Source organism: Schistocerca gregaria, chromosome 3 (assembly GCF_023897955.1).
Source record: "Schistocerca gregaria isolate iqSchGreg1 chromosome 3, iqSchGreg1.2, whole genome shotgun sequence".
NCBI classification, from domain to species: domain Eukaryota; kingdom Metazoa; phylum Arthropoda; class Insecta; order Orthoptera; family Acrididae; genus Schistocerca; species Schistocerca gregaria.
Window position 1 is genome coordinate 146,778,196 of NC_064922.1, and position 22,657 is coordinate 146,800,852.

Below are 22,657 nucleotides of genomic sequence, written 5' to 3' on the forward strand. Positions count from 1 at the left end.
CTCTCACTCGGATGAAGCTGTTGACTAAGTCTCCTAGTTGGCTTCCAAGGACTTCTTGTCATTATCTCCTGCACCTGCCTCTTCAGTTGAGATGTGCAGATAGGTGGTGCTCTGTTCCTGGGAGCATTTTGAACCGATCCCTGTACGCCACCACTTTTCAATTAATTTCTTTGTAGTGCTTTTTGCTGACACAGAACGTTCTGGAAATTTACCCCGAAATAAATTCTTTGGTTCACAAAAACATCCAATGCGAATGAACGCTTCAACAATGGCAGCACGCTCAGGTAACGAATATGGTATTATTACACACTCACACTCACAGTAACCTGGCTTCACACAACGAGGCCTTTCTCCTTCCCCCAACTGTTTTCGACAAGTTTCACTGGCTGCGGCTGCAGCTGCCTTGCGTAACGAAGTTCCGAGCGGTGTCGATATGTCACAGGAAATGGTTAGTTCGTGCGCGACTGTTTGGACAGCGTTTCTCGTTTTCCATTATTATTGTCGTACTGGAACATTATCGTTGCGTTCGACGGGCCGATTTTACGTGCCGCACCCTGTATTACGCATTATGCAATCCCATAAAAGACGGGTACTGCCGGTTTGAAACGTCAGTACAACACCACACAGAAAGAATTCAAAGATTTCGTTCACAATGAGAGAGCTAAAATTTACAACGATAGACAGCAGAATTCATTATTCGAACACCAAGAAGTACTTGGCATTAAATTTGCAGGCATGATGCACGTAAAGAAATTTGGGGTACGAATTGTAAAATTTCTGAAGTCGCACTCATTATTCCACTGTCAGTTGCAACAGTTTTCGGTCGAACTGAACGAAGAGTGTTGAGCATTTATATATTAGTGTAAAGTACGTTGGCTAACTCAAGAGGAAAGCCTGGAACCGCGCGACCGCTACTGTCGCAGGTTCGAATCGTGCCTCGGACATGGGTGTGTGTGGTGTCCTTAGGTTAGTTAGGTTTAAGTAGTTCTAAGTTCTAGGGGACTGATGACCGCAGCAGTTAAGTCTCATAGAGCTCAGAGCCATTTGAACCATTTGAAAAAGGAGTGCAGGAACGAAAATTAGAACGTCCTTAATGGGTTCCATACCCTGGAGTTCAAGTACACTTGTCCACACAGTAAGACACTGCAAGGCGAGAAACAGCTTCTTCCTGATTTGTTGGGGATGCATTTAAAAAAAAACTCTCGCTGTAGAAGGGATACATTCGGACAAACGCAGTCCAGTTCCCTAGGCCTATTTGCATTAAAGAAAACGTGATTTTTGAAGAATTCATTGTGGCCTTGAAAGACTTACAAGGGTAGTTTTCTAAATGTTTGAGGTCACTGCCAATCTTACGTCTGTTTTCGAGCTGTTTTCTAGACTCTTTGCCGTTTCAGTTGAAAGCATCCCTGTGTATGTGCAGATGTAACTGGTCTGCAACTTAATTCCCATTTCAGGGCCAAATCCCTTTAACGTTAAACCGGCCAGGACGTCGACATTGCTTTTCTCAGGTAGAGCTTCCATGTCTCCATAACGAAGTTGCAAAAGTATTACAATATTTAGACCAATATGTCTTTGTGCATGAGGTTTTTTTCTATTATGAAACTAAATAAGTCATGATTACGTGGCAACCTGAGTGCGAAAATCTGTGAAATTCTCTGCGTCTGTCAGCATGCCGATACCTTGTGGCAGATAAAAATGAATGTTTCTCCTTTATCGCCATCATCATAATGTATATCTGATAACGAAATGATTATCAGACTAGATGCACCAAATAGCTGTTCGTAATAACTAGTCTTTATTCACGACAGACTATCTCGGCCTTTATCGTTATTGTCAAGTACGTCTAGATTGATGTGACGTTCATATTACTTCGTTAGTGAACTGTCTCATAGTTGTCACTGTTTTAATAAGATAGTAAGTGATGTAAATAGGTTGAAAATAAAATGTTGATTACTGTGTGACAGTAGTTTGACAGTCACAATCTGATGTCGCTATATATAGAGTCGTAGTAGTTTGACAACCCTTTCTTAGAAATTTTTTAAAAATTAAAGATTAAAATTTAGAAACTGAAAAATCGTATGAAATGATTCAAAAATAGGTTAACTTTGGTCTAGCGCGTGACTTCCATCTAAAGTCCGATGGTGGTTTTATAGACAGCATGCACTCCCGGTGGCTACTTTGGGACAAGAGACATTTTCCCAGGCCGTGATTGAAAGTTGGGATTCTTTCTAGCCACAATTTGGGATGTTATTTGACACTTCACCTACGGTAGATGTTTGCCTACTACTTCTTTGGGCATGAACGTCACGCTCTACTACTGCTAGGTAGACTATTTGTTTTTAAGCCATTTCATCAGATTTTTTAGTTTCTAAATGTTAATCTATACTTTCTTAAATGTATTACCTATTTAATGAAATAGGTTGCTACTTGTTTTACTTCATGTTTCAGATGAGTCTGATGGGGCTAGGAGCCCGAAATCGTGGAAGTGTACAGCGACTTCTGTCGTGTAAAAGTATTTTACAACTGTGGCTGATTTGTTTAACATGAACATGTTGCATAACAGTTGTGGATTTCCGATAAATAAAAATTTAAGCATGTTGTGTTCAGTTAAGTTTCCGTGTACTTCAAAAAATGGCTCTGAGCACTATGGGGCTTAACTTCTGAGGTCATCAGTCCCATAGAACTTAGAACTACTTAAACCTAACTAATCTAAGGACATCACACACATCCACGGCCGAGGCAGGATTCGAACATGCGATCTGCCACTGCGGCCGGCCCGTGTATTTTAGTTTTATCTTGTCTCTATAGGTATTTTGATTACATTGTCGATTATTTGCATATAAAAGTAATAACATTAATAAAAGTAAAATATACTTATATTAACATAAAGATGTAGTAGAAGCACCAAATGGTAAATTTAAGGATATTTATCGACATATGCGCACATCAGAGTATAGGTTAATGGCAATAAAACGCAATATGAAATAAAGATACATGTAGAATGAGACTGACAAAGCCTTTCAACAAAAATTCATAAGGGAACAACTTTATCTTTACAGCCTCGAAGAGCTGCATAAAAATGTGTCAGAATCGCGTTTAGTGGAGTGTCTTGGTGTTCGGTTCCTATTTGAAGTAGCAACATGGGATGAAAAGTTTTTGGTTTAGTCCATACTAGCGGTCGTTTGTGTAGCCATTTGAACATATGCTTTACCATACCTACACTGAAGAGCCAAAGAAACTGGTACGCCTGCCTAATATCTTGCAGGGTCCCCGTGAGCACGCGAAACTGCCGCAACACGACGTAGCACGGACTCAACTAATGTCTGAAGTAGTGCAGAAGGGAACTGGCACCATGAATCCTGCAGGGCTGTCGATAAATCCGTAAGATTACGAGGAGGTGGAGATCCCTTCTGAAGAGCACGTTGCAAGGCATCTCACATATGCTCAATAATGTACTTTTCTGGGGAGTTTGGTGGCCGTCGGAAGTGTTTAAACTTAGAAGAGTGGACCTGGAGCCACTCTGCAATTATTCGGGCGTGGGGGGTATCGCATTGTCCTGATGGAATTGTTCAAGTCAGTCGGAATGCACAATAGACATGAATAGATGCAAGTGATCAGACAGGATGCTTACGTACGTTTCAGCTGTCAGAGTCGTACCTACACGTATCAGGGGTCCCATAATACTCAAACTGCACACGCCCCACAACATTGCAGAGCCTCCCCCAGCTTGAAGAGTTCGCTGCTGACATGCAGGATCCATGGATTTGTGAGGTTGTCTCCATACCCGTACACGTTCATCTGCTCCATACAATTGGAAACAAGATTCGTCCGACCAGCTAACGTGTTACAGTTATCAACAGTCCAATGTCGGTTTTGAGGGGTCCAGGCAGTCATCAAGAGTACACGAGTAGGCCTTCGGCTCCGAAAGCCCATATCGATGATGCTTCGTAGAATGATTCGCACGCTGACGCTTGTTGATGGGTCAGCACTGAAATTTGCGGAGGGGGTGCACTTCTATCACGTTGAACTATTCTATTCAATCATCTTTGGTCCTGTTCTTGCAGGATCTTTTTCCGGTCGCAGCGATGTCGGAGATTTGATGTTCTACCGGATACCTGATATTCACGGTGCACTCGTGAAATGGTTGTACGGGAAAATCCACACTTCATCACTACCTCGGAGATGTTGAGTTCCATCGCTCTTGCATCGACACCACGTTCAGACTCGCCTAAATCTTGATAACCTGCCGTCGTAGCAGCAGTAATCGATCTAACAATTGCGCCAGACACTTATTGTCTTATATAGGCGTTGCCGACCGCAGCGTCATTTTCTGCCTGTTTACATATGTCTGTATTTCAATACGCATGCCTATACCAGTTTATTTTGCGCTTGGGTATATCATACGGTATATTAAGAATGGTTTGAACAACCAACAAGAATTGGCTCCCATGTAAATTGTAAGTGTCGATGAATTCCTTTTGCAAAAGATTTTAATTAGTCTGAAATAATGCTCAGCTAATGGCATCATTTGCAGGAGCACCTGTCGGATGCAAAAACACTTTGTTCTGTGAGGTTTCTGAAGCACACCACTTCTACACTTTAAACTTGTAGAAATCAGTTAACATTTCAGTTAGCTGGATAAATGAATAAAGCCAAAACAAAACGATTTTTTTATCCATCGATCTTTTTCGGTTTCAACTTGAGCTACATGTAGAACGTAAAATTCTTTCTTTCGTGAACCGAATTCGCGGAAACGATTTAAAGTGAATCAGATAAATACAAAATGCCTTCTTACGACAATATTTAAAACTCTCTTTCAAAAGTCTAGCTTCATTCAGATTTTAAGTGCAAAAACACGTTTTCTGTGAGTTTTATACGAGCACCACTTCTGTGTTTCAGAATTGCGCGAATCGGTTCTAATTTTGTGGAGATGAATTCATCTCAAACATATTGCACTATATGACAAATGCCATGTTGGATGGCGTGTTGGCACGTGTCATGTTATACGACATGGCACCATGTATCATGTTATTTTGCTTGAGACGATCCATTAGATTACATGACATCAGCATTAATACCAATAAGCAAAAGAACGCGAATGTCTCAAGATGTTTTAATTTGAATGTCTTTGAAGCTGCCAGATAAGTCTAATAAGTCGAAAAGCTAGTTCCCTTATTTACATCTCTAATTCTGCCCAGGATATATGCACCTCGCTTGTGCTGTGATAGGAGCATTTTACGTTCTGTTACAGTTATTAACAGCTGATCTGCACCAGTGCAAACGTATAACGTTTACTTTGGGTATGCTTAACTCCTAGGCAACAAATCCAGAGGTCATTCCTCGGAGTTTTTTTAACCAATCGCTTCTCTACCGCTAGCAATAGTTTCAATGGTTTATTAAAGCGAAAAATGTCATTTTTGACCTCGTTTCGGAGTGCATTAGGTCCTCCGTAATTCGATGGGAAAGTGAATTTAAAAGGCAGAGGAAGGCAAGGCTCATAAACTCCCGTTAAAGCTTGCCTAGTGAAGAGATGCGCTACTGAAAGCAACCTTACTTACTTAACTGAAAGAGCACCCAACGAAGTTCACTAGAGCTAATGACAAGAAATCTGCTGACAAAATTACATTATTTACATTTAAATTATCATCTGAAAGACTCTCCGTCATGAAATAAAGAGAACTGTTTAAGATCCTTAGGTTTCGCACATGTTGAAAAACAAACTGAGAAATAAGTTTCTGAAAGCTGAAGATGGTCTCACGAAAAACGTTGCGGAGCTTGATAATTGTAGTCTGTTCTCGCTACAATGTGAAGCTAATAGCGAACTGTTTAGGGAAGGACCACAGCATCGAAAGAAAAAATTCTGCATAACGGGTCGCCACTACATTTTTGGAGAACCTCATGTCGACCGAAATTCTTCCTTACGGTGTCTACTGGACAGTATTTTGTACGCTAAGACTGAGAGGTCCGTAGTTACAACTCAGACGAAATGAGATGGGCACAGGATGTGGGGAGCACATGTTGAAAATGAAAATGAATCGGATAGATGCAGGAAATGTGATTCAACAGGCACCTAAACTAAACATAAGCTCACCGGAATAAATATTAGTCGCTCTCTTAAAGGAACACGCTCGTCGCTTTGGAGTATAGAACTGGTACCAGGAAGTTACGTGACTCTCCAGCGCTGACGTAAGTCACGGCTGTGAAGCTGCTGCGTGGATGGGTTTAGCGCACTAACATGTGTCGGCGTGGACACGTGACGGAATAGCAGAAAGAAGCTGTTGTGTCTGGACGTGACCATGAGCCCATAGTGAACAAAGCTGCCCGATTTGTTGCCGTATTAACGCGGACTGGCCAACGTCTCTACGAGGAATGGTGTATCACACGCAGATGTGGGTCATGGTCCTAAAAATATCTGACATCAAGCAACCGTCATGTCTTGTCAATGACAGTTGGTTGGATGGGTTTAAAAAATTGTTGTCGGGTGCTAAACAACGACGTCATCAGCGCAGTTTCTCAAGATCGTGCTACTGTGGTAAGAGTAATCACCCTTGTTCAAATGAAAATTACGGCCCGTATTCGTACAGTCACAATTATAAAAAATTCTGTTCATACTGTTGTCATATGTCAATCATATTAAGTGATCAATAAGTTTGGTTCATAGTTTAATTAAAAAGATAAACCAACCACCAAAGCCACATTAAAACCACAGTCTATTAAAATGGGGCAGGAGTCCGGGCGTCACACAAAATGTCCCCAGCATTCTTGCTGTTGTTCCGTTACCGCATGCAGTTGAGAGTAAGTCCATCGACAGACCACAGGCTTCCTTCCTACCAACATATAAAACATGATGCACTGCGAGTGTGACACCACAAACACTCGTTCTGGCGGAGACAAGCATGCGTCATTGGGCAGCGTCCGATACGAAGGCGAGGACCTCTTCGTCAATTCGTTGAGTTCGAATGGAAGAGCGCCACAGTGGAATAGTTGGCTTCACCGACCCCAGCTTGTTGGTGGCCACTTCCAACCACTGTCTTTCGCATTCAGCCATCATTCTGTTGCCCACGACACTGTAGCCTGTGGGAGGACGTTATGGTGAGCAGTGGAGTTTTCCTGGCAGGCTTCTCTCGCTGTTCTGTTTCGTCATTCCCCTCGATTCGAATGTGACCAGGTAGCCAGCAGGAGGAGAGTAGGGGAGATAACAGGGTGCCCGACATTTTCTCCTTCCTTAATGCGTGGATAAAACCCAATATGTGCTCTCTATACTCCGGTAAAATGACTTTAACGCCTTTTTTAAAAATAATACTAATGCACCTAAATACTTGGTGATCACAATTATTAATAACGTAAATTTCAGATAAGTACTGCTGTGGGGAAATATAACCAAAAAGCGCACTTTATTGACTGAAGACATTTAAGGAGCAACAAATCCGCTAAAAAAGACTGTGTACACTACGCTTGCCCGCCCTTTATTAGACTATTTACTGTGTCATGTGTGATCATTACAACAAGGGCATTTTTCTTTCACCAAATTTCAGTCACCAGCTCCATGCGAAAATACTCTTTGACTTCCACCTAGATAGGGATAAATGATCTTCGTAATATAATAAGAGAAAACAAAGCTCGTGCGGAAAGATTTAACTGTTGGCTTTTTCCGCGCAACGACCGAGAAATAGCATGAAGTGGTTCGGTGAACGCTCTACCAGGCACCTTATTGTTAATTACAGAGTAGTCATGTAGATGCAGATACAGATGTAGATAGGCAGAGCAATGATCTTGCTGGATTCAGTCATGTCCAAGTTAAGCGTGGGTCTGGCAATGATACAGGGAGGATGTCTGCTGCTACCCGTTTGAGAACTTGTATGTCGGCTACACCAAGTTGCTCACGATATTCCTTCACACGGGCAGAAAAAGGCTTAGTAGGTGGTAAAACTTCGTTACAGGGATCGTCAGCCTGAATACCGACTACAGGAATGGATAGGGATCTCACTTTGTATACAATATGTCAATGACAATTGGTTTCGAACCCGACAGGAAATGCAGGTCTGTTTCAACCAACTTCGGAACGAACAATGATGGATAAGCGGCAGCTTGGGAGGATATTCTAAGGATCTGTAGCAGTCACCTGTGAGGATTATGTCACTGTGCGCTGTCATTCCTGCAGTTCGTTCTTATCTATACAAGCTGGAGACACGTACTGTGTCGTGTTTGCCGAGGTTGTGACAGGCGATGTATCTGGCAGCTTTGATACGTGTAGCAGATAAGTACTGCGTGCTGTTTCCCAAGATTACAACTGATGTATTCGGCAGCTTCTTGGTTTCGTCTTTAGTGCGTCTGTCTTATAATAGATATCGGCTGGACACTCTCCAATATTCCTCTGTCCAGCGCCTCTTCTTTAATCTGCTTCTTCCATTACTAATGTAATTCAGGATTCTAAACTTCCTTCTTCCCTGAATCTCTCCTTCCACGACTCATCATTATAGGGAGATTATCCGCAATAGGGAGTACGTGCTGTCAAGACAATCTCTATCATTTTCACTAGTTTTCTGGCTTTTCCTATTGTTAGACGTAACTCTTCATTCCTCTTTGTGCCAGTCGTTTTCATTGAAGCACTTTTCTTAACTGTCCAAGATTTGCTGCCATACAATACCAACTTCCAGGCAATAAACTTGGCGAATCTGTTTCTTAGTTCTTTCGGAATGCTTTTTGTTGTCAACAAAACTTTCACCTTGCCAAGCGCCTAGTTACTCATAAATATCGTGCTTGCTGTGACACTTCAATTTCTCCACGTGGAACTGATGACAAAATAATTCAGCTTCATCTCGGCATTCAGTGGTACGTCAGAAAGAGAGTTCTAGTTGTCAGCCCTTGAATTATTTTGTCATACTTCTTATTTCCTCCACATAAGTTTTATTTTCTGTCACCAAACATCCTAAGTAACTAGAAGATTTACGTGCTCCAAGGTTTCCACCGAACGATATTTTTTCCAAGTTTTCTCTCATCACAATGATCGTTCTTACCTCATTGCACTTTGTCTTCCTCCTTTACTATGCTCCCCATTATAAGTTGTAGTTCAGTGTAGACGCTGCGGACTTCGGTGTCTCAATCCTTTCTCCTCTTATGTTATGCTACTTGTTTTTTCTAATGCTTTATCCTGTAGTTTCTCAGATAAACCATTAGCTAAGCTTGTTGTCGTTGTCTGAAAGTGGCCTTTAATCTCAAAACTGGCCTGTCACGATGTACTAACGAATTTAAATAGATTAAGCTCCCAGAAAAACTATAGTTTTAATCTTTAACAAATTCATAAAAACTAGTTTTTACGTTTATGCTGCTGTCTGCGGTAATGTATGTTTTTTTTTTTCATCTTTCATTCCAACTCGGGAAAATAATGTGAACTGTTGTACAGCTGAGTTCTGTTTAGTCAAACCCTAGCAAGCTGGAACTGGGGACGGGGGAATATCCCCAACTGGGATTATTAGGGAGAGGATTTCGAATTCCGGTATACTCGTGATAACCTAAGGAAGGCTGCGGAAAACCAAGCTCGGAACCAGATGATTGCAACTATTTTTCAATTGAGGACATCGTTGTATTGCACAAAACAAAAACTATGTGTTTGATACACTCTTACATGTCCTTCGATTGTTATAATTTAAGTCTGCTTTCTCTGCAACTTGTAGATAACCCATGTGACGATCAAAAAATGATAATTTTGAATACGCCCCAGCACCATGAGCTGCGCGAGATTACACACATAATGAAAAATTGTATAGTGTCAGTACTCGGTTTGTTGTACTGTAGTATTTGTTGGTTATTGTATTGTTCTAGTATATCAGTTAGCGGGGTGCTTTCGTTGTGCTGCGAACTACCTGCAACGCGCTGAAAAAAAATTGGAGAGCCATCATAAATAAAAGTATATTTAGCACTCGTGGCCAGAGAGAAGCGGCGCGGGCCTCAGTAGAGGGGGAAGAAACGACCGCCTGGGGGAGACATACGTTTTTAAAAAAATTATACAATAATTTTACAGGACGATGAAAGCGCTGCTAATTTTGCAAACAATGGCTTTTTGGGTAGAACCCGTCTGGAGCAATCTGAAGGGTAGATAAGACGAAATAACTGTTTTCACCGGAGAAGTTTGTATCTGCCGCTGAACAGGTAATTATCATACCACTCTCATGAGATGTTTATTCTGTTCCAATAGGATCAGGAACTGCAGGAAAATAGTAGTGACATAATTTGGCTCAGATTTCTCAAATGGTGCCATGATATTCGTTAATAGACAGCTTATTAATTCTCGGCTGATTTCACATCTGTAGCTCAAAACAGGATACGATTATTAGTTGACGAGAGGCTGTTTACAAGTTGTAGCTAAGGAAATATGGGGCTTAAACAGAACTTTTGTCGTCCTAACTACTGGATTGTGGAACCATCAATGAAGTGCATAATGTAGGTTGGGTTGCTAATCAGCGAGCAAGCTAACGCCTGAAGCGGTAAACCACGTTTTCCGTAACACATACTGGCAGTTCTTTCTTATTATTTTCGATACCAGACTGTAAGAACAGAAAAGAAGATTTGGGCTAATGATTCTCAAGTGCAAGTGCTATGCAGTAAAGGATAATACGCCGGCCGTGGTGGCCGAGAGTTTCTAGGCGTTTCAGTCCGGAACCGCGCGACTGCTACGGAAGCAGGTTCGAATCCCGCCTCGAGCATGGATGTGTGTGATGTCCTTAGGTTAGTTAGGTTTAAGTAGTTCTAAGTTCTTAGATGTTAAGTTCCATAGTGCTCAGAGCCATTTGAACCAAAGGATAACAATAAATACTGCTTTGTCACAGTATAAAAATCACTGGCTATTAATTTTTATAATTAATTTTTAAAAATAATCGGAAATTGCATGAGAAAAAATAAAAAGGATAGGAAAAGCTACACTATATAGAAAATAAGAAGTGATAGATGACCGAGCGAGGTGGCGCAGTGGTTAGACACTGGACTCGCATTCGGGAGGACGACGGTTCAATCCCGCGTCCGGCCATCCTGATTTAGGTTTTCCGTGATTTCCCTAAATCACTCCAGGCAAATGCCGGGATGGTTTCTCTGAAAGGGCAGGGCCGATTTCCTTCCCTAATCCGATGAGACCGATGACCACTTTGTCTGGTCTCCTTCCCCAAACAACCAACCAACCAACCAAGTGATAGATGGAATAGTGTGAAATCGCAGTCAGATCTGAAATACTGCAGTCGTTTGGTATTATCATGTAATTTGAAACTATTTTACCTGGAAAGATCGTCTATATAAATGAATAAAAATTACAATTATACTTGAATGGGGATGAGTATCAGATGCAGCAGAGGTTTTCTTATAGCTGTCTGATTTGTAATCGCAAAAGTGATAAATACTATATCGAAGTGACTTATACTGCAGATGTTGATATTAGCTAAACTAGTTAATGAGTATTATTTCCGTATGTTGGGTTTTCTCGCAGTGCAGCAACAGAGCGTGCGAGGATATTCAATAGTGGTAGAGTTTGTTGATACCATGTCTTAACCGAGCGAGGTGGCGCAGTGGTTAGCACACTGGACTCGCATTCGGGAGGACGACGGTTCAATCCCGTCTCCGGCCATCCTGATTTAGGTTTTCCGTGATTTCCCTAAATCGCTTCAGGCAAATGCCGGGATGGTTCCTTTGAAAGGGCACGGCCGATTTCCTTCCCCATACTTCGCTCACCCGAGCTTGTGCTCCGTCTCTAATGACCTCGTTGTCGACGGGACGATAAACACTAATCTCCTCCTCCTCCTACCATGTGTTAAGTTAGTTATAGCACAGAGCACAGAAAATTGAGCCAACATTCACAGCTTTTGCTTCCTGTAATTTATCCCAACTACCTAGCGAGTTTCAGTGTATACCAGTCAAATTGTCAGAACCTTTTTTTTTTTAATCTACAACTGCAATAAACGTATATTTGCCTCTTTTTCAACTTTTCTTCTGAGATAAGTCATAAGGTCATAATTGTTTCGAGTGTTGCTACGTTTCTACGGAAGGAAAACTGGTCACTACCTTGGTCAGCTTCTACCAGTCGTACCATCTCTATGTACGTAATTCGTTTTTTGTACTTCACAATCAAGACTTTTGAAAAAGAGCAGTTTTATCGTAACTGTTTCTCCGTAGTGTTTTAACAATTTTGGTTTTGTGTCCTCCATTCTAAATTCTTCTCGCATTACCGCATCCGCCATTTCATTTTCATCTACTTCCTCTTCCGTTGACACAACACTATCTTCAGGTTTCTGTCCTTAATATAGCCCTTCCATATATTCCGCTTTCCAGCATTCCCTTCTTCATTTTACTTGCAATCTGAGCTTTTGATGTTCACATAGCTGCTTCTCATTTCTCCAAAAGTTTCTTCAGCTTTCCTATATTCGACATCTGCCTCTCTTTAGGAATACCTGCTTTTACAGCTCTAGCCAGTCTTTCTTTGCCACTGTACACATTCTGTCAATTTCATTTATTAGATACCTTTATTCTTTCTTTTACGAGATTTTTATATATTCTCTTTTCATCAAGTAAATTTAATGTGTCTTTTGTGTAGATACATTAAATGAACAGGAGGGTTGAGAGCGCAGACTTGTGGTCATACCAACATTATCTGGAAAATGAGGTGGAATTCCAGCAGGGCATGGAATAGAATCTGCGTACGTAACATACACGCTTCTGAAATACACTGAAGAGCCAAAGAAATTGGTACAACTGGCTAATATCGTGTAGGGCCACCGCGAGCACGCAGAAGTGCCGCAACACGACGTGGCATGGACTGACTAATGTCGGAAGTAGTTCCGAAGGGGACTGACACCATGAATCCTTAACGGCTGTCTATGAATCCGTAAGAGCACGAAGGGGTGGACATCTCTTCTGAACAGCACCTTACAAGGCATTCCAGATATGCTTAATAATATTCATGTCTGGGAAGTTTGGTGGCCAGCGGAAGTGTTAAAAACTCAGAAGAATGTTCCTGAGGCCACTCTGTAGCAATTCTGGACATGCGGGTCGTCGCATTGTCCTGATGGAATTGCCCAAGTCCGTCGCAATGCACAATGGACATGAATGGCTGCAGGTGATCAGACAGTATACTTACGTACGTGTCACCTGTCATAGTCGTACCTACTGTGTAGACATATCAGGGGTCCCATATCACTCCAGCTGCCCATGCTTTACACCATTACGTAGCCTCGACCAGTTTGAACAGTCTCCTGCTGACATGCAGGGTCCATGGATTCATGAGATTGTCTCCATGCCCGTACACGTCTATCTGCTCGATACAATTTGAAACGAGACTCGTCCGACCATGTTTCCAGCCATCAACAGTCCAAGGTCGTACTTCTGTCACGTTGAACGATTCTCTTCAGTCATTATTGGTCCCGTTCTTCAGGATCGTTTTCCGGACGCAGCAATGTTGGAAATTTGATGTTTTACCGGATTACTGATATTTATGGTGAAATGGCCTTACGGGAAAATCCCCGTTTCATGGCTACCTCGGAGGGGCTGGATCCTATCGCTCGTGCACCGACTGTAACACCACGTTCAAATTCACTTAAGTCTTTACAGCCTTTCATTGTAGCAGCAGTAACCGATCTAACCATCTAACCAGACATATGTTGTCTTATAAAGGCGGTGCCGACCGCAGCACCGTATTCTGCCTGTTTACATACAGGGAATAGGCATAATAATGTCAACACCTGTTCTTCCTTGGGAATGGTTTATTAACAAGGGGTTAGATCCCAATTTTCCTGTAATAAATCTGCGAATCTTCTTGGAATACTGGCATATAATGATTGTATAGTCCCCAGTGGAATGAGCCAGCCGAAGAGGCAGAGCAGTTCTAGGCGCTACAGCCTGTAACCGCGCGACCGCTACGGTCGCAGGTTCGAATCCTGCCTCGGGGATGGATGTGTGCGACGTCCTTACGTTAGTTAGGTTTAAGTAGTTCTAAGTTCTAGGAGACTGATGACCTCCGATGTTAAGTCCCATAGTGCTCAGAGCCATTTGAACCAACCCAGTGGAATGTTACGTCACTCTTCGATCAGAATCTCTTCTGTAGTGACGAGGGAGGCGGAAATCTGCTCCGTGGTCTGCCCCCCAGCACCGCCCAGAACGGACTGTGCTGGCCAGGAAGGCGCTGCAGTCCAGTTGCGTGCTCCTCATACAACGCTTGTAGTCGTACTGTCCTGGATGGGTGAATAGGTGCATTATCGTCCTGAAATACGGCATCATTGATGGTGAACAGCATTTGAATCATGGGATGCCCCAGACCACCTAAAATGTTCACATAACCGTTGGTTGTAACACGGCCTTTGAGATTAATGATGAGACCAGCAGAATACCATGAAGTGGCTGCCCACACCGTCACACTTCCACCTCCATGCTTAAGCATTGGCATCAAGCAGTTAGGATTGTAGGCTTCTATTTGGCGTTCTGCAGACGTAAACCCGACCCGATGATGGAAATAATGAAAACGTTGACTCGTCAGACCATATGTATCCACTGATCAGTCTTCCAATATGTATGCTCCTGAAACCAAGTTTTACGCTTCTTTGCGTTGGTTGTCGTCACCAATGGTTTTGGTATAGTAGTTCGTCCATGAGTAATCGCTTTATGGAATTCTCGGTGGACATTGTCGATAGGTACGTGGTCTCGAAGATGGCTATTGAGCTCTGCAGTCACTTTAGCCGCAGTAGTTTTGCGTTGTTTTGACACAATTCGTGTTAGCGTACGACGATCTCTGTCGTTTAGATTTGATTTGCACCCACTGTTACGTTTACACGATTATGTCTTTCCATATTTTGTGCAGGCTGTCATGACTGTTGAAACAGTTGCTCTTATTATGTTGACACCGACCTACATAGGGTGGAACGACCACCACGATAAAATAATGTGAATCAAGCTCGTACGGAAAGATATAGGTGTTCATTCTTTCCGCGCGCTATATGAGATTGGAATAATAAAGAACTGTGAAGGTGGTTCAATAAAACGCTCTGCCAGACACTTAAATGTGATTTGCAGAGTATCCATGTAGATGTAGAGTTGCGTCTCTTATACTGAGCGATATAACAAACTACTTCTGCTCGGTTGCTTTTTCCTAAACTTGTAGGCAAGGCCGTCCGAGAAACCTGTGATCCATTTCTCCCTGGTTCCACTCCCGAGCGCCAGTACTCGGCGGTACCTCTCCGCTTGGCTGTACGGGAGGCCCTCACTATTAACAACAGAGGGGTCCGGTGTCTAGGTGAGCAGGGCCTCTCAGGGGCGCAACTCTTAATGAGCGGGTGTCTGGGGCGCCCGCCGCCTTATCTGCCGGCCGGAGCAGAAACAAACAGCGCTGTAAATCCGTTATCTGCTGCAGCGGGGCGTGGCGCTGTAGCGTGTGCTGCCACTCACCCAGGCCACCGCGGTCCTGCTAGCAGCTCCCTGCTCCAAGGTACTGTGCTGACACCCTGCCGCTACTCACAAGTCAGTCTGTGTGTGTGCCAACGGCTGACGTGACGGTCTGCGTCCACATCTCCCAGCTTGTCTCAGCCTATTTGTTTGTCGCTGACTGATAAGTAAATATGCGTTGCCACATAATTCTAGCGTAAACTTATACATGTGAACCATATCTCGAATTTGAGGCTCAGTTAGAATAATTCACAGTTTCAATCAAAATAATAGAAAAAGCTTTCTACTTATCTGGTTATTTTGGTTCGTTCTTCTACAGTAGTTCTTGATGCTTCAGTTGTCCAGGGAATAATGCCTTGCTGCAAGTGGTTCGTTGCATTATTTACACGATTGCTGTTGTTGTTGTTGTGGTCTTCAGTCCTGAGACTGGTTTGATGCAGCTCTCCATGCTACTCTATCCTGTGCAAGCTTCTTCATCTCCCAGTACCTACTGCAACCTACATCCTTCTGAATCTGCTTAGTGTATTCATCCCTTGGTCTCCCCCTACGATTTTTACCCTCCACGCTGCCCTCCAGTACTATATTGGTGATCCATTGATGCCTCAGAATATGCCCTACGAACCGATCCCTTCTTCTAGTCAAGTTGTGCCACAAATTTCTCTTCTCTCCAATTCTATTCAATACCTCCTCATTAGTTATGTGATCGACCCATCTAATCTTCAGCATTTCGAAAGCTTCTATTCTCTTGTTGTCCAAACTATTTATCGTCCACGTTTCACTTCCATACGCTGCTACACTCCATACAAATACTTTCAGAAACGACTTCCAGACATTTCAACCTACACTCGACGTTAACAAATTTCTCTTCTTCAGAAACGCTTTCCTTGCCATTGCCAGTCTATATTTCATATCCTCTCTACTTCGACCATCATCAGTTATTTTGCTCCCCAAACAGCAAACCTCATTTACTGCTTTAAGCGTTTCATTTCCCAATCTAATTCCCGCAGCATCGCCCGATTTAATTCAACTACATTCCATTATCCTCGTTTCGCTTTTTTTGATGTTCATCTTATATCCTCCTTTCAAGACACTGTCCATTCCGTTAATTTGTTATAATAAATGAAATATTTCATGTTTTCTCTTTAAAATACCTTTACACTTTATTCCTTTCTACAACATTCAAACATTGCTGTTTGCCATAGCATTATCCTTGTGGATGACCCAAGATTCTTGTTTGTACGGAGTTCAGAATGGAAATGGCTCGAAAAATTTACAAATGGCCAAAGTGCTCAAGAATATTTGCGTGTTGAACATTTATATTTTTTACATGATTTCCTTTAATTCGTAAATATGACATAAATCTGATCACATAAGTCGTTATTTTTCTAGATAAAATCAGCGTAATTTTAATGTTAACAACATTACGCATATAAGTAACAATTTTCGTTAATGGCAGTTGTCTCCCATGTAGTTTATAAAAGTATTTCAATTTTAATTACGTCGTACTGCTGACAGCGACCAGTTGTAATTATTTCTGGTATCAACAGACATGGTAGCAGTTGTGTTATTCCTCTAAAACGACATCAACATGGTTACTCTACAAATCACACTAAGTTCCTGGCAGATGGTTCATCGAGTCACCTTCATAATAATTCTCTAATATTTCACTATCGGAAAGCGCGAGGAAAAACGAACACCTATGTCTTTCCGTGCGAGCTCTAATTTCCCCTATTTTATTATGATGATCGTTTCTCCCTATGTATGTCAACAAAATATTTTCGCATTCGGAGGACAGAGTGATCTTCAAATATCCCCTAATTTTGCACGAAACGCTAGTTTTTTTAAATTTAATACATGTTTTATAAAAACTATGCACATTGCAGACGAAATTATTAATATTTTCCGAGTGAATAATAACATGAAAAGTAAATAAAATTGCCAGAGCACTCAAACACTTACACTATCATAGCGCAAGTGGCCTCCGCCGGGATCAGCCGCACAGTCCATGACATAGCATTACAGATGTAAACCGAAAACTGAAACAAATAAAATTTATTGCTACCCTTACTACCTTTTCTACCCTTGCTACTTTACTAAGTAGCTGGTTTTACAGAATTTCTTTGTACTTTTCCTGCTTCGTCGTGCTTTCAGCATCGTGTAGCTCCTCATTTACATTGTTGTTGTTGTTGTCTTCAGTCCTGAGACTGGTTTGATGCAGCTCTCCATGCTACTCTATCCTGTGCAAGCTGCTTCATCTCCCAGTACCTACTGCAACCTACATCCTTCTGAATCTGCTTAGTGTACTCATCTCTCGGTCTCCCTCTACGATTTTTACCCTCCACGCTGCCCTCCAATGCTAAATTTGTGATCCCTTGATGCCTCAAAACATGTCCTCATTTACATTAACAGATATAAAAAGCAACGCCATTTTCTTTATATTGACATACTGTTGCATAAACTCTGTTTTGAATGCTTCTTTGGTCTGATTGTTTTCTTCCATTACAATGAACACAATTCATCACTCAAGCATATTTTGTTGATAAGAACAAAATTCTTTATCAGATAAATAAATGAAAATCTCATTAGCGTTAACAGATTATCACAATGCAAATGAAAGGAAAACTATGTATTCGTATTCTCAGCTGAACATAACGGAATAACAATTTTGCTGAGCAATCTCTACTTAATTCCTGAAATTCCTCGGTCATTGATGTCTTTTACTTTTCGTTGCTGATGTGATATGCCATTTACTTCGACGAAATGCGTTTTAAATTGTTTCGAGCAATCTCTTACGGTTAAAATGACGCTTGGATGTTCAAGTTTTCCATTTGGCGATACATGTCTGTGGGAGTGAGTCTGTGGTTTTTTCCTGGTCATTTTTAATAATTTCCTTGCTGTTATAACGGAAAGTTTTCTTTATCGGTCAGACTCCCCCCATCGTTATGCCAGGTATTTACCAGTTTCTCCATCAAAATCTTGATTCTATTCACTGTCTTCTGCGAAACCTTCAGGTGTTTTGCTATTGGTCGCTACGCGTAGTTGCTTTCATCGAGAAGCCATGAAACACAAGCAGTTTTACTGCGTGAAGTGTATTTTATCTCACCAATAACCACAAAATTGAAAACAACTGCATAAAGCAACGAACTTGTTAGCCACTCAAATGATAAAATTAAGAAATTATGTAATAACACAATCAATGAAATACTTCCACTTCTTCTTACGTTAAAAAAATATGATTCCACTGACATTTTTCTTGATGCCATTCCCTGCACAGTTCGGAGAGAAACACATCACATTTACAAAATCGTGCAACAGTCAATGGATAGTATTATTATATAAAGATAACTATAAATAATTTTCGAAGAGTGAGACATGTCGTAAATGAACGTTTTTACGGGTTCTATGGTTGTACATGATCATTAGACGATAAAATATTCGAAAAATTTTCTTGGGTCTAATAACTCGAACACATAATGTGTACTCCACAAGCCACTGTCACTGCGATGTGTATGAGTATTAATGGAAGGAATAATAACTGTCGTAGTCATGGACTGTGCGGCTGCTCCCAGCCCCTCGGGCATGGGTGTGTGTGTTTGCCCTTAGGATAATTTAGGTTAAGTAGGGTGTAAGCTTAGGGACTGATAACCTTAGCAGTTAAGTCCCATAAGATTTCACACTGTCTGTTAACCTCTGGCTATACGCTTGTACGATACATTCTACTCATGATCTCCGCGCGTGATATGTGATGGCGGTAGAAGACTTGACGCACAATTTACTTAAACAAATCTTCAAATTTTGCCGAAGATGGATGCACAAGAACACGTCGTCTAATTCGAACGATATTTTCGAGTACCTCTGTTACGTTTTCGTAACAGCTATATTGACCTGTTGCGATCTTAAAAGCATGTGTCTGAATTCACCCGACGTCTGTTGTCAAGTCTCCCTGACAAAAGACTCCACGCGTTGGACCAAAACTCCAGAACTGGATGCACTAATGTCTTGTAACCGACGTCCTTCACAGATACACCGCACTTTCCCAGAACACTTCCAACAAACTATGTCCTTCACTCACCTTCCCGATTACAAATTGAAAATCATTTTATTTTAAATGGCTTCAAGAAATATCTGGACTTTTTAAAATAATTTGTTGGTCTTCAAATATCTACTACCAAGCTTGTAATCGAATACTATCGGTTCTTTCTGTTTGTCATGAGTGTTACGCTGCATTTATTTGTATACTAAAAGCGGAAATTTTCTCAAATTTGTCTTCGTTTCCTTATGACCTTACAACGACGATATTTTCCCGCGAAAAACGACCTCGTGGAGCTGTTGCCCGTATGTCATAAACGTGTACTGTAAATGTCGTGTGACTAGGGCCTCCCGCCGAGTAGACCGTTCGTCGGGTGCAAGTCTTTCGATTTGACGCCACTTTGGCGACATGCGCGTCGGTGGGGATGAAATGATGATGATTAGGACAACACAACACCCAGTCCCTGAGCGGAGAAAATCTCCGAACCAGCTGGGAACCGAAGCTGGGCCCTTAGGATTGACATTCTGTCGCGCTGTCCACTCAGCTACCAGTGGCGGACAATGTATATTAACAACTTTAATGCATTCTCTTACGCATCCTTGGACCATACCTGATATTGTGAGTGGCGTTCAATAAGTAATGCAACAAATTTTTCTGAAAGTAAGCTGGTTTTATTCAGAGTTCCAATATATTATATTATTGTCTACTCTTTTGGCAACAAAATCATATTTTTCAACATAATCTCTGTTCAGTTCTATGGACTCTTTATGGTATTGTTAGGCGGTGAGAAAGAAAGCGGGCACATACTGTTGAGTACACCAACTTATGGACGAGTGTGTCAGCACCAACAAAACAAACGTCTAGTTGTGCAACGAAGTGTTTGATTGCAATAGGCTACGAATAGCGCCGTCAACTATCGTAACTTCATGAAATTATAGGATCTGAAGTGGGATAATTCCACCATGTCCCATAACAAATTCCGCATTTTCTCAACCGAAACTGGCCGAGAAAAAAAGGTGTTACATTACTTATTGAGCTCCTCTCGTACTTTCGTTCCTATTACACATTCTCCGTCCAGTGTAACATACTGGCTTCAATTAGCAAAAGATGTATTGACCCAACAGTTTACGTGATAAGATAGGCCTACCGTGTACACTGGTACTTTCACTTGTCAGTAAGTTTGAGTGTCGAGCTCCTTTCGGAAATCTAGGAAGACAGCATCTGCCTCTTCACCTGCATTTACTGTTGATAAGATATCGTGTGTCAATAAAGCAAGCTGCGGTTACACAAGTGTTGGATCTTAGTGGGTTCAGACACGTGTTTGAATTGTTTAGGAGAAAATTTGTCAATAAGCATCTGTCAACTTGGCAGCGAAATGCACTCTTCGGAGTGTACAATGAGGAAAGTACGGGTGCAGCAGCAACTGCACCCATACGTCCTGTTCGTTTCTATACTTATACTTCACACAATTGTTACAAACTACATAATAATTGCTATTGACCTACAAGCTGGTGTTTGCTAACAGCGAAACTGAGCTTTCCGGTGCTGTGTGTCTTATATCTTTATCGATGCGTAGTATTTCCTCTACCTGTGTTAACTCTGTAGTTAAAGAGTTTTTGAGAAACTGCCTATTGGCTTCTGTCACGGGTTCTTCGGCCGACGTTCGTCTGATGATTTTACTGACGTTTCGCCAGCGCAAGTGGCTGGCATTGTCAAAGCACCGGCGATAGAGGGTGAAACTTTGACAATGCCTGCCACTTGTGCTGGCGAAACGTCAGTAAAGTCATCAGACGAACGTCGGCCGAAGAACCCGTGACTGAAGCCAATAGGCAGTTTGTCAACAAGTAGCCACGAAAGCCTTAACAATAGAGAATATTTGATCGTTTCTGTGTTAGTTCTTGTTTATATTAATCCGTCTTCCCCTCCGTTCACTGCGCGAAAAGCATTCCGCAGTAGAGCACCGACGGTGTGGGTGAATGCTTGAAGTCTAGGTTGTGTTTCAGCTTGAAGCCACACAAATGGTATCGCTGCCGGTTTCAGACATCTTTCTTTTTAAACATCATGTCACGATGACGTGATAATAAATCTAAATCCGCAGTGATACTATTTGTGTAGCAAGAGACCGTAATATAAAGTTGTAAATAATCAGGTTGATTCACATTGTTACCAACCACTAAAACCATATTTTCGCTGAAACAGTCGCCGCTTTTCATGGTAGTCAGTGTGTTAATTATTTTCTGTAGCTGTTGTCATTCGAATGAAAAAAGTATTACTGCTGGCAAAGATCACCGGTAGTTGACTCCATATACGTAAGCGTAGAGAACGAAACAAGAAATTTCATGTGTCACAAAAGCTGGCAGCGGCATGAACAAGTCCAGTTTGATATTGTCACCAAATTCTAACCACACACACACACACACACACACACACACACACACACACACACACATTATACATTCATATCTCGCAATTTCTTTTTCTAATATTCGTCTAGACAAATCCCATTGCTGAGATAACTGTTTATTATTCACACAGCCATCTAATATGTGAGTAGTTTCTGCCCTGCTCAACCAACAGCAGCGAAGATATTTAGTTGTTTTTTTTTCTTTTCCCTCAGCTCCTTGTTCTGGAAGATGACGCGTATTCTCTGTAATGGCGAAATGTAATGGCTTACAGCGCGTATTCAAAAATCGCACGGCATAGTCTAGTATTATTTAAATCCACTTCAGACTTCATGTGTTTTGCATAAAGAAAATCTTGGAGGAATAAGTAGTCTCGACATAAATCTAAAAACTACGTTCTTCGTTATGTTCAGGCAATATGAGAAACACACAACACATAAATACTCTCATAACTGAAGCTACGACCGTGTCTCATTAATCTGCCTGGAGAGCACTTACAGCGAAAGGGAAGGTCGAAGATTGAAATTCCAGTTGGGCACAGTTTCAATCTGCTACGAAATTTAAAAACGGCGTTTCTTCCAGTGCTGGGTGAAACAGCCCATAAAAAATGTTTAAACCATTTGTGAGTTATATACTTTCTTGTAGGATTGCTACTCCCACAAGATAAGCTGGATAATTCCTGTGAAATTTTGTAACTAGGTCAGAGGTACTGGCATACTTGAAACTACGATCGAGAATCATGTGTGGGTAGCTCAGTCGGTGTGAAACGTCCCCTTATAAAAATTTATACATGACTGTGTTTAAACTGACACAC

The 22,657-nt window shown here is 41.7% G+C and overlaps 1 protein-coding gene across 5 annotated transcripts in view; it reads left to right on the top strand.

The window, feature by feature from the left end:
• LOC126354422 (tubulin polymerization-promoting protein homolog) overlaps positions 1-22,657 on the top strand; it is a 391,584-nt gene that overhangs the window by 238,556 nt on the left and 130,371 nt on the right. The window contains exon 1 of one of the 5 annotated variants that reach the window (XM_050004056.1): positions 15,380-15,454. The exons of 3 other annotated variants lie outside the window; for them this stretch is intronic. The gene's annotated coding sequence lies outside the window, so the exon portion shown is untranslated. Of the gene's footprint in view, positions 1-15,379; positions 15,579-22,657 lie in introns of those variants that run through there. One more of the 5 variants, XM_050004055.1, reaches the window with a different exon arrangement.